This window comes from Macrotis lagotis, chromosome 7, assembly GCF_037893015.1.
Source record: "Macrotis lagotis isolate mMagLag1 chromosome 7, bilby.v1.9.chrom.fasta, whole genome shotgun sequence".
NCBI lineage: Eukaryota > Metazoa > Chordata > Mammalia > Peramelemorphia > Peramelidae > Macrotis > Macrotis lagotis.
This window is the reverse complement of record NC_133664.1, coordinates 199,876,635-199,890,386: the sequence shown is the minus strand read 5'-3', so window position 1 is coordinate 199,890,386 and position 13,752 is coordinate 199,876,635. Positions and strand designations below refer to the sequence as shown.

General features: G+C 33.7%; 1 protein-coding gene across 1 annotated transcript in view; it reads left to right on the top strand.

The window, feature by feature from the left end:
- Positions 1-13,752, top strand: part of ANO2 (anoctamin 2) — a 546,921-nt gene that overhangs the window by 306,615 nt on the left and 226,554 nt on the right. The window lies entirely within an intron of this gene.

Here is a 13,752-nt window from a genome sequence, read left to right as displayed (position 1 = left end):
TGGGTGGTTCTATATTGCATATTATTTAAACTAGAGTTTTAAATTCAAGGAACAGGGATGTTTTTTTATTTGTCTTTATTATTCATATCTTTTTTTTTCTTAGCAAGGCAATGGGGGTGAAGTGACTTGCTCAGGGTCACACACAGCTAGCTAATTATTAAGTGTCTGAGGCCAAATTTGAATGCAAGGTTCTCCTTACCCCAGTGCCAACATTCTATCCACTGCACCACCTAGCTACCTCCCATATAAAGTCCATATCTAGTATGGTATCTTGCACTTAGTAGGTGCTCAATATGTGTTTATAGAATTAAATTGCAGTGTTTTTTTTTAGGAGTGAAGAAGAAAGATGTCACTTTTTACATACCAATGTCATATTGATATTTTGCTTTAGCATTTTATTTCCATAGGATATGTGTTACTGGCAGTGACTATTTCAAAGCCATTTTTAACTCATGCAATCCAACAAACAAACTATGATATGACTGATTTGGACCTGTTCTGTTCTGGCCACTTCCATAACTCTTTCTCCCTACATGATTTTTCATGTGGATTAACTGCTTTAGGCTCATCCTAGAACAAGTATCTCAACTTCTTGACTACTCTTTTCATTTTATAAGTAGATATCTCATGAGTAGATTTTTTTTCTGCATTATCTTTACTTTCTTCCCCTGTATAATCAGAGTGAGTATTGCATTTTCTTGTTTCAGAGGGATTGGAAGAATATTCCTAGGGGCTTTGGGAAAATCCCTAATTATTCTTGGAGGTAAAGAGTAACAATGGTCCCCTACCTCCTGAAAAATGTGCCAAGTTTCTTAACTTGTTAATAATTGCCTGCTCAACCCCACCCAGTTCAGCCCCCTCATTTTATAGATGAAGAAAATTACTACCCAAAGTGACTGGTTCAAGTTCACACAGTTCCTGAAAAAGTGAACTTCAAACTCATGTCCTTTGAATTATAATCCAGTTCTTTCTCCAACACACTGTGGAGTCTCAGGATGACTAAATGGTCTCTCTACCTCCTGGGTAGATGAACAATAACTAGAGACCTCCAGAATTGCTGAAATATTCTAGGATTAGGTGTATGATCACTGTCATAATTAACATTGATAGTGCTAAGTACTGTTTTGTGCTAAGCTTTTTACAAATATTACTTCATTTGATTTTCACAAGACTAGGAGGTATTATCATCCCCATTTTTCAGATGAGAAAACCAAGACAAACAGAAGTTAAGTGATTTGCTTGGGGTCAATGAATGTCTGAGACAGGATTTAAACTCAGGTCTTCTGTATTGTTTATCTATTACTTAATCCATTGTATACAGTACTTTATCCATTGTTTCACCTGGCTGGTTCTAGGTAAACTTTTTTTGGTTTGTGTTTATATCAATAATATTACACCCCAGTTTGCATTTCTGTGGTGCCTTCTTTTGCATTCTTCTGACTTTTTGAGAGTGCTAGGAACTTTTATTATATTTGATTGTATATATATCTGATAGAAGTAAGGTCTACTTTTGGAGTCATTTTTTTAATTTTTGTATGCCAAGTGTGACCAGGAAACTTCACCTCTGTTACAATGAATAGATTGTATTTACCATGCCCTACTTTATATGTCCATCTAAATCCATCACTTTGGTAGGAGGTTGAAAGAGCACATTTGAGAGAGCATTAGGCTAAAGGTCCTTGGTTCTGTCCCTGGTTTATTCATTTTTTGATTTTCTAAAATAGTTAAGTGGAAAAAATGGTCCTTGAGCAATGAATGAACCATAAACTCTTCTTCAATGTGGAAATTTTGTCTCTTGGATCAAGACTGGTTTAGAAAGTGGGAATCAATCCAATTTAATTCAGCAAATATTTATCAGTGGAACAAATTGTGAGGGGATTTTTTGTTGTTATTTTTGCTTTTTAAAAAAATTTTGCCCCAACTGAGAATATGTCCCGTTTGGTGAGTGATCAACAGCAAACTTATGAAAGTTCCTTTGATAACTTTATCTTCTGGAAGTAATTTATAGAGCAACTGAGGTCAACCCTTTCCCAAACAAGCAAATTTTTTTTTCTTTCTTTTATTTTTAGGCTTTGTGATATTCCCATACATCAGCAGTATTTTCCTCTATCAAATGAGGCAAAGTATCTAACTCGATAATGTGTATCCATGGCAAACTTGAGAATAGGTCCCAGAAACCAGTAAATCCTATTCGTTCTCCCATCATTTAATATGTATATGTGAATACATATACATATGTGCATGTATTTACCTACACATGTATACAAACATATATCTGTGTGCATGTGTGTATGTATGTATGTACTCGTGTCTGTACTCAACTGCTTTTGAACAACAAACAACAAACCATTTCAATTGGTAAGGGAACTGTTACATTCAATGAATTCCAATGATTCTCTATTACTTCCAAGATCAAATATAAAGTTTTCTGTGTACTTTTAAACACCTTCACCCATTTTCCCCTCTCTACCTGTCGGTTTTCTCACACTTTACTTTCCTACACATACTCTATAATCCAGCAACACTGGCTTTTCCAAAAATGTAACACTTCATCTTCCAACTGTGTACTTTATCATGGGCTATTTCTGTAGCCTGGAATGCTCTCCCTCCTTGTCGCCACCTTATGGCTTCCCTGGTTTCTTTCAAAGTCAATCTTTGGCAAGAGGTCTTTCATGATACCTCTAACTACTACTGATTACCTGCCCTTTGAGAATACCTCCAGTTTAGCTTGTATATAGCTTATATTTATGTACTTGTTTGCATATTGTTTTCCCTGTTAATATGTGGACACTTTGACATCAGGAACTGTTTTTGCTCAAATCTCACCTTGGACATGGTAAGCACTTAATAAATACTTATTAGCTTACTGACTCAGACCCTTACTTGTCCATAGTTACACAAATGACAAGATTTGATCCCTGATTCCTTGAAACCAAATCCAGGGTTCTTTCTTCTGTTCCATATGACTTCTCTCATTGTCATACTTCCCTTCACAACCTTTTATATACTAAAAAATGATTGTCATGTTCCCCAATATATGTTGTCTCCTCCTTTATACTATAGGCTCCTTCAAAGCTGGGAAAGTCTTACACTTTTATTTATATTCCAATGCTAAGCACAATGTCTTGCATATAGTCAAAGTTTAATAAATGCTTTAAAAAATTCCTTCCTTTGTACATTCATTCCCTTTTACTTTTACTTTTTTTAAAGGTATTTTGCAAGGCAAATGGGGTTAAATGGCTTTCCCAAGGCCACACAGCTAGGTAATTATTAAGTGTCTGAGACCGGATTTGAACTCAGGTACTCCTGACTCCAGGGCCAGTGCTCTATCCACTGTGTCACCTAGCCACCCCCATTCATTCCCCCTTTTAAAGTTCATTTATTGCCTGATGCTAAATCCTTGATTAAAAATCTAGCTGATGTTATCTGACTCTATTACCTTTTTCACTTCTGACTGCTCATCACATCCTGGAGGTTGATCTGATTTAAGATATGCCTATAATTATTCTGCACAGGAATTCTTAACCTTTTTTGTTTCATGGACTCCCTTAGATACAATTATGTTGAAACACAATTGTCAAGTTATAAAAAAATAAGTTCATTAATCTCTTGTTAAGAACTCCTGTTCTATCAGAAGTATTAATGAAATTCTCTGACATTTGATTCAGTTGTACTCAGAGCCTGGGAAGTATTCAAGTGGGGTTTCCTGCATATTTGTTCAAAGTTAGTACTTTTTTTTTCTTCCAGCACCAACAGCACCCTATTTCTACCCTAAAATACTTCTGCTAGGAAGGAATGCCAAGAGAGCAAAGAAGGCAGGCTAAGGGAAATGGATTTAATAAAAGAGAACAGGCACTGATCCACATGACACTCCAGTCAAAAGAATTGAGTTAGTTTTCATCAGTTCCAGCATCTTATTCTTCTTTCTCTGGCAGAACAAAGAGAATTGGAAAGAAAAGGAATGGTCTGAGCTGGGGCCTCAGAATCATGGGAGTCTCACTGAACCCTGAGGGGAAGGATGGAACTGTGAAAGTTCTTAAACTTTTGTAGTCTGTCCCCTAGATAATTGATTGTTTTTCATGGGCTAGGTTCAACTACAGAATTTGGTTAAGTTGGAATTAGCAAGGCAGCCTGGCTGCCAGTGTGAATCATGCCACAAGGGTCAATTAATAGAAATGCTGTCAACACACTGGGGTGTTCTTGATTCCCTGAAGCTGTCCAGAACCTCCTTTTCCTTTCTCTCAGGTCATCTTATATCAATGAAGTCTCTCGTCAATGAAGTCCTATATATTTCACCTCATTTATTCTCTTAAAAAAATATATATGGCATACCACTAGATAATTAGGTAAGATGTGTATCTCAGAGGGAAGCCATCCTTACCCATCTGCTTATGATTTAGTTATAAGTGAAGATCGTTACATTGGGGTTCATCATTTTTGATTGGAAATATTAGCAGCACTAAGTATCACAAAGTCTTTGTCAATTTTTTAAATAGCCATCCCCTTTAAGAACTGAACTAGAAGGGGCATCTAGGTGGTACAGTAAATAGAGCACTGACCCTGGAGTCAGGAGGACCAGAATTCAAATTTGGCCTTAGACACTTCATAATTTCCTAGATGTGTGACCTTGGGCAAGTCACTTAACTCCATTGCCTTGCCAAAAAAAAATAAGAATTGAACTAGAAGAATAGCCTTCCTCTCCTTCCAGGAGAACTTTAGGAAGAATATATTCTAGGAACTATTAAGTAATGGAACACAATATGGAGGAAACAAGCTTAATAGTAATGGCAGAGTCTTATCTGTCTGTATGGTTAAGATGTAAGAGATAAAAGGTACTTTAGAAACTATCTGTCCAACCTATTTACTTTATGAATAAGGAACTAGAGACCCAGAGATGTAAACTGACTTTTCCTAAGTCACACATTGTAAGGATCAGAACCAGGATTTGAATTTACATCTATTGACTTTAAATGGGAGCTCAACTTCCAAACTGGTCAGTTAAATGAGATGCCTTTCTTTTTTTAAAGGTCCTATGCAATTTTTCTTTCAACCCATTCTAACCTCAGACTTTTATACAGGAGATTGCAAGTAAGTGATATACTGAGCAGTACACTTCAAAATTTTTCTATTAAAAATCTTGTAAAACTTTGCAAAAATTAGTTCCTGTGCCCCAGAGTATATCTTGTAAGTGTATGTACAGGAGAGAGGTTTCTGTATGGACCAGTGGAAGAACTTGACTGGGAGATATCTTCTCTTACCATGGTTTCTTCAGTTTTGTCTTTTCTTCTTAAAATTAGAACCCCTCCAGCCCCCTAGCTCCAATATAAGTAGCAGGTTGATATATTGAAATCTCTAAAATGAAGCACTTATTTTAGAGTTGAGACAGAGACAAACTGGCTAGACAAATTGACTATGTCCAAGACACTGACATGGGAGATACTTGAGATTTTTGCTGTCATTGTTTTAAACTAGCATAGTGAAAAGATTATTGAATTTGGAGTCAGAAGACCTGGGTTCAAATTCTGATTTCCATACTTACTATATGTATGACTGTGGGCAAGTCACTAAACCTCTTAGGCCTCATCATCTGATTTGTGGGATGCAGCAGGGAAGGATTTCTAATGGTTTGTAAAACAGTGTAGAACATTTTCAGCTTTAAATCTATGCTACAATTATCTTCTTTGTTATGATTACTTACTGAAGAGTGGACCTATAGCATTAGGCTTAGATCCTAAAATTTGAATATGATGTTTACTAGTTGAATGATTTTGCCCAAGTTATTTTACTATTTAGCCTGACTTTTATCATAGAATGGAGATTACAATACTTGTACCACCTACTTCACAGGGTTGTTGTATATACTTTATAAACCATAAAGTACCATAAAAATATTAGTTTTTATTATATTAGTAATAGAAACATAAAAATTTAGAATACCAACGTACCTTAGAGATTATATAGTTTTTAGCCTTTTTTTTTTGTGTCATGGATTTTTCTGCAGACTGATGAAACCTATGAACCCCTTCTTGGGATAATATTTTAAATGTATAAAATAAAATATGTGAGATTACATAGGAAATCAAATGCAATGAAATAAAGCTATAAATTTCTTCCAGTTCAGTTTTGTGGATCCCCTGAAATCTATCCACTTAAACTTGGGAGCTTTTTATTCTAAGCTAAGAATTCTAGATTTAGTATAACACCAGTCTCTTCTCACAGATGAGAGAGTTTAGGCCTACAGAGATGAAGTGAAAATGATCACTTGTGGCACTGTCAGTAAAGTAAGGGACAAAATTTGTTTTGTTTTGTTTTTTCCATTAAACTTCCCTGTACCAGGAGACATAATCTTGAGTTTCTTCTTTCTCTAATGCTTCATCTATGCTATTAAATGGTCAGTTGAAATGTCATATAATTCAAGATCATGCTGCAGAGAATTATTCGTTGTAATGAATTTAAATCACTGGGAGAACTAGGAGGAATGGTTGGACATTACAAGGGAAGTAGGTTTTAACTCATTATCAAGAAAAATTTCCTTCTGGTTTTCCAGTAATGGAACTTATTTGAAAAGTATTGAGTGCTCTATCATTAGAGATGTTTAAATAAAGACTTGATAACCATTAGGAGATATATTTTTGAGAGGATTCATGGTTGGGGTATGGGTTGAATGAAATGGCCTCTAGCATTCTCTTTCATTTTAGGATTCCAGAGTTGGTAGTAGAAACACTTATCTTATGAATCACAGTCATTTCCAAAGCACTCAGGCGTCTGGTTCTTCTTTCACTCTATTCCTAACCTTTGAACCCCAGATCTCTGGCTCCACAAAGTGCTTTAGGTCACAATTAGCTCACCAATTCATCCTTTCCCCTTTTTTCTCTCACCGTCCTCTGTACTTTCATCCAGTCTTATTTAGGAGCACTATATTCTAATGAACTAAGTAACACCAACTTGTGATAATAATATTTCATATGATGGTAATTTTCAATGCTTCTTTTGAAATTTTTTATATTTTTACTATTTTTCTGCTGTTCAGTGTCTTACGTATGTGTGTCAATTTCCTATAAAACTTAGATAATAGAATTTTATTAGATATGATGCAAAGACCTTTTCCTACTTGGACATTTCTGTTGTTATTCTAGGCATATTACTTTTATTCATACACCAGACTTTTTAATGTTATATAATTATAATTCTTTTTTATCTTTTGTGGTCCCCTTTACCCATTGTTAGATTAAGAATTTACTTCAGTCACAAATCTAAAAAAACTATCTTTCCATTCTCCTGTAAACTTTAATAAAACCAATGTGAACTTTTATGTTTAAGTTGCTTATGCATTTGTAATTTATTGTGGTATATAGTGTAAGATTTCAGTCCATATCTAATTATTCCCCAAACTACTTGCCATTTTCTATAGCACTTCTTTTAGCGTATAGAATACTTCTCCAACTAAATTTTTGTATTCCTATTAGACACTCTCCTACTATGTTCAATTATTTCTAAATATGCTAACTACTCTTCCACTGATACATTTTTCTCTTTTTTAACTAGTAACAAATAGCATTAGTGCTTCTTGCTTTATAATATAGTTTGATATATAGGAATGCTATGTCTCCTTAATTCCTGCTTTGTTTTTTCATTTTTTCCATTGAGATTATAGATCTTTTATTTATAAGAATTTTATTGTTATATTTTAGTTCTAAAAAGTAACCCATTATTAGTTTGATTGATATAATGAAATGCTAATTCATTTGTGTAACACAGTCATTGTCATAATATTGCTGTAACTGAACCATGAAAATTGTTAATTTTTCTCTATTTGCTTTCCTATATTTTTGTAAAGATTACTTTTTGGTTGTATTTTTGTTAATATTGTAGCTCAGTCATTTTTCATTCATGTCTGATAACTCCATTTGGTGTTTTCTTGGCAAAGATACTGAAATGGTTTGCCATTTCCTTTTCCAGTTCATTTTTTATCAATGAGGAAACTGACAAAAATAGGATTTGGTGACTGGTCATACAGCTAATGAGTATATGAGGCCAGATTTGAAATCAGGAAGTAGTGTCTTACTGATTCTAGGGCATTGAACTGCTTAATCTACCTCCAGTTGTAGTTGCAGAAGTCCTAATTTTTTCTTGATAGGTTAACTAACTGGAACTTTATGCAGTTTAAAATTATTTGAATTAATTTCTCTTTTTTTGTCATCAATTCCTAGTTTTTAACTAATGTTTTATTGAGATGTTAATGATTTCAAAGGCTTTTTCTTTTGCATCTTGTACTTTAAAAATGTTGTCATCTATTGAAGGGATAATAAAATATTATTGAAAGATTTTAAGAAGTCATTGTCTAGATTTGTTTCTTTCCTAATTCTCTGAGGTTACTTAAATAAAAATACTTTTTTATAAAAAGGGAGCAATATTTTCTCCATGACAGAATTTATGCCATTTACTTATCTATCTTGTTTTATTGCTATATCTAGTTTGTAGATATAGCATTTCTAGCAGTATGTAAGTAAAATAATAGTGAGAAAAGGGGGTATTCATGCTTAATCCCTATTGACATTGTGTTGTTGGGCCAATAGCTAGCATAGTAAATAGAAAGTAGGTCTGGAGACAGGATAAATCTTCTTGAGTTGAAATCGAACCTCCGTCACTTATGGCCTGTGTGAACCCAGGCAAGTCAAATGAGTAAAACTATTATTTTACTACTGTAGATAATATTAGTTTTGATTTTTAGATAGATTTTTGATAATATTAATATTGATGGATAATTAATTGATAATATTAATTGATAATATTAAAGTAATATTAAAGTAGTTTCCATAAGTTATGGTTCTTAGGGCTTTTAAAACCATAACTGGGTTCTGCATTTTTCTCAAAAACTTTGGCTGTGTCTTTTGATGTTATCTATGCTAATATTGTGGAAAATATGGAGAGATATTGGGTAGATGACAATAAAATGACAATGATTCCTATCTGAATGACTACATTCAAGTTCTTAATGGTTTTATGTCAATTAGGAAAGTTGTCTCCACTGGAGTTTCACCAGGGTTCTGAAAATTATCCTATGCTATTTATTATTCTGAACAGTGCCTTAGATGAAAGCATGACATACTAGATAACATACTTAATCAATCTATAGATTTCATTTGGGAAAAATAACTAACACTGGCTACAGAATCAGGATCCAGAAAAATTTAGATGGGCTGTATAACATTGGATATATATATATATATCCAATATATATATAATATAATATATAGTATATAATATATAATATATGTATATATCCAATATATATATATATATATATATATATATACATATATAATATCTTACACTTGGATTCAATACTTGGCTTCTGGAGAACTTGAACTTAGTGTTAGGCAGGTAAAGATGAAATAAGCTTCCTCTCTATCCTCCCTTTAATGAACTTATTCATTTTCAATTTTAGCTACCTATCATCTTTAATATGTGAATGTCTTCATAAATATAAGACAGAGGAGTCATGGTTAGACAGCGGTTCATTTGAAAAAGATATGGGGGGGGGTTAATGGATTGTAAACTTGATGTGAATCAAAATAGCTCTTGTGATGTTGGGCTACATACATTAAGAGAACCCCCAGGAACCCCCAGGAACAAGGATGAGATAAATATTTCAACTGTTCTCTGCCTCAGGGTGCATTTAGAGTATCATTTTCAGTTTTAAGCACTAATTTCTGTGGAGGAACATTCATAAGCTAGTTCAGAAAAGAGCCACTACTCTTTCCTTAGTAACACTCTGACTTTATGCCATATAAGGATTTGTTTGAGGAAACTAGACATGCTTAGCCTAGAGAAAAAGAAAATGAAGATAGCGAAAGGAGTAAGTACAGGATACCTGTGTCTAATTATTTGAAGAACTATCATATGGAAGAGGCACTGGCCTTATTCTTTTTGAATCTAGAGAACAGAATGAAGAGGAATAGATGGAAGTTGCAAAGAGAAAAATTTAGGTTTGTTTTTTAAAAAGGTAGTATTTATATGGCATTTTAAAGGTTGCAAAGTACTTTATATATATTTATTTCATTTAATTATTACACCAACCTTGGGAGGAGGTAGTTGTTTTTATTTTTATCCCCATTTTATAGATAGGCAAACTGCAGCTGCCAGATTAGGTGACTTGCTCAGGATCACATAGCTCATATTTGCCTGAGGCTAGAGTTGAACTTGGATCATCCAGGCTCAAGATCCAAATCAGCATTTTATTCCTTTTAGGGAGTGAATAGCAGTGACCATGGAATAGCAGATATCTTCTGAGGTCTCTTTCATCTGAAAATCTACAATTCTATAGTCATATTGAAACATAGAACTGGAGAATAGTTAACAACTCTTCTCTGCAGTTATGGATATTAAAGATTATAGATAGCTAATACTAAAAATGAATGAGTTTATGAAGGAATGAGGTTAGAGAGGAAGCTTATTTCATCTCTACCTGCCCAGAATTGAATCCAAGTGCTCTAGAAGATGCCCTAGAAATATTAGGTGATCCTGACTCACAAGGAATAGAGAATTATGTTGAATTTAGTATTCAGAGAATACTTTACAGAATAGGATGTGATTTAATTTATTAGTTATAGAAGAGTAGGAGGTGAATAGACAGAAAAAAACAGCAAAATTTGAGTGGCCTTACAAACTTCTCTTTTTCTGGGGAAGGGGGAAAAGTCTATGGGAAGCCCAGATCTTGGGATTTACTTTCAGGATAAAATCATAGCATCTTTGAGATAAAAATGAATTTAGAGATTATCTAATTCAATCCTTTCATATTCAAAATAATGAAACTTGTCCCAGAAAAAGGAAAGCCAAAATCATACAATTAAGTTGATTCCAGAGACTCTGACATTTTTACTCAGTCCAGGATTCTTTCTAGTCTCCTTCATTGGATTGAATGCTTCTTATGAGTAGGAAGTATTTCATTCTTTTTTCCCCCTAAGTCTTTGTATTTCACATACCCAGTGCTAGGCAGAAAGTAGGTGCTTAATGTTTCTTGATTGATTGCCACTTTATTTGGCTTTGGATAAACAGGAGGTAAAAGGAGGGAGGGAAACAGTCTTTCTTAGCTTGTGAAGGAACAATAGGACAGTGAAAACAATTCTTCAATCCAGAGAACTTTGTGAAATTCATTGACCTACCATTATTTGGCTCTTAGAAGGCGCTTAGGGACCTCTGAACCTTAAATGCACAGAAAGAAAGGAGATGGGATAGCCCCATAGCAATTAAAAACCTGGATAGTAGAAACAATTCTAAATTAAAGACAGATTGCAAAGGGCTGGACTAGAGGGGTAAAGGCTATAAGAATTTAAGATGAAAAACCAATAGTTATTGTGCACTTTTTAGAACTCCATTAGTACACTTTTTTTGCAAACTGAAGGCCAACAACAATAGAGCCAGCACTTGCAAGAAAATCCTAATTGTGCCTGTAGTATTAAGTATGAATCAAGCAGCTGCAAAAGGTACAAAGTGTGGAAGATTCCTCTTCACTTACACCAGGATGGATATTCAGTTGTGCTTTCCTAATCCTTCTCTACCCCTTTCTTTGTCTTTACTTCCCCCCCTCTCCCACTTCCTCCTCCTACCCCTTCCTCAGCTTGGTTTGGATAATGCCCAGGTCACTTATTCTGTCTGGAGATATTGTCAGTAACCAGACTTGGGAGAAGCAGAGTAAAATTGTCCTGCTATTGTCCTAGCTGTGAATAATTGTCTGAAAACCCATACTGTTTTCCCAGTCTTAGCTCTTTAAGACATTTTGCATTCTCCTTCCCTCAAAAAGTCTAAAATTGTTCCTTATTAATTGAAGACTTCTCCTAATCTCTTTTCAAACCTTAAAGTTAAAATGTTGTTAGGGCAGAAAAATGCTCTAAGGCTTTTTACTCCATTCTCTTGTCTGAATTCAAAACATGCAAACTGGTGGATTATCTCTCTTAGTTCTTAAAAATTTAAGGAAAGGTGATTCTTCTACCTACAATGAAATTGCTTAAAGTCCTGATCATGACTTTGATAGAGATCTTTGTTCTTTTAGAACAACTACATAAAGGCACTGCACTTTTTTGCCCAGCTTTGTTTATTCCAACTTATATTTCCAAAGGGGAAAACAAATTAATCAGACGACAGGGTAAATTTCTGTAACTGTATTGTACGTACAGACATTTCCTTGAATAAAAATTCAGAGGAATTTCCTCTTAATGTCTTGGGAAACACAGTAGATTATTATTTGCCTGGTATTTTTATTTTAAAATATCTCTTTATGCATGGCTTTTATTTCTATATCACATTCATTTCCCTATATATTTATCCCCATCATGCTCCAGAATATTCATCTCTTATAATGAAAAAAAGAAAATATTGAGAAAGAAACATCAAAAAATTGTGCATTATAAACAATATCCCAAACCCATTGTCCCCTACCTCTGCAGAGTCAGGAAAGTATCAACTAATATCTTTTGTTTGGGATCAAAATTGGTCATTATAATTTCCTAACATTCAGTTTCAATTTTTGTTGTTGCTGTTGTGTCCATTGTTGTCTTTTTGCATATTGATTTCCTGATCTTGCTAATTTCAATTTGCATCAGAGCATATATATCTTATTTTTCTCTGTATATATATCAAATACATTTTTTCTTATGGGCAGAGTGATATTCCATTACATTTATATACCAAATCATGGTTGGTCATTTCCTAATCTTTGTACACTTACTTTATTTACAATTTTTTCTTAATACAAGAAATATTTTTATGAAGATTTTGGAGTATGTGGATCTTTTCTTTTCATCAATCATATCCTTGGGTTATATGTCTAACAGTGGGATCTCTCAAACAAAAGATATTGAACATGCTAATCATTTTCATAGCATTATTCCAAATTGTTTTCCAGAATGGTGGGATCAATGTCTGAGGGTACCTGTTCTTTCACAACCCCTCCAAAATTGACTCTTTACATATTTCATTATCTTTGATAATTTGCTGAATATAAAGTGAGTCAAATTTTTTAAACTTGCATTTCTTTTATTACAGTATTGATTTGGAATCATTTTTCCTATAGTTGTTGTTTACATATCTTTTGAGAATTTCTCATTCTTTTAATCTTACCATTCATCTATAGGAAAATGGTTTTGTTCTTATACAGTTCCATTGTTTCTGTTATATTTTGACTCATAGATACTTATGGATAATATTTGAAATGAATGTTTCTTCCCAATCTACTGTTCCCTGTTCATATTATAGTTGAATTCATTTTGTTTTGCAGAAGTGTTTTAATTTAATGTGATTATAATCTCTTATCTTTTATATTCACCTCTATCCTTTGTTAAGAACTTATTACCAAAATGGCTGTGAGAAGTGTGAGATCTAGTTATTTAATTTTTAAAAGAATGAAGCTAATAGGTACTTTTTAATTTTGGTTTGTGGTTTAAGATGTTGGCCTAAAAGTACTATCTCCCAGACTACTTTCTAGTTTCCCCAGCAAATCTTGTCCATTAGGGGACTCTTATCTGTGTTTTCAGATTTGTCAGTGTGGAAACTCCATCTAAGATTACAAATTGATTGCTACTTTACATTTCAAACTCATGACTTAAAAGGCCAATACTTTTCAAAAGTAGTAATTCCTAATGAACTTAACATGGATAAATATAAAAAAGTCATGTGTGTTTTTATAATTACATGTATGCATATACACTCACATACATACCCAAGCATCCATTTAACTTTCAAAGTCATTACTTG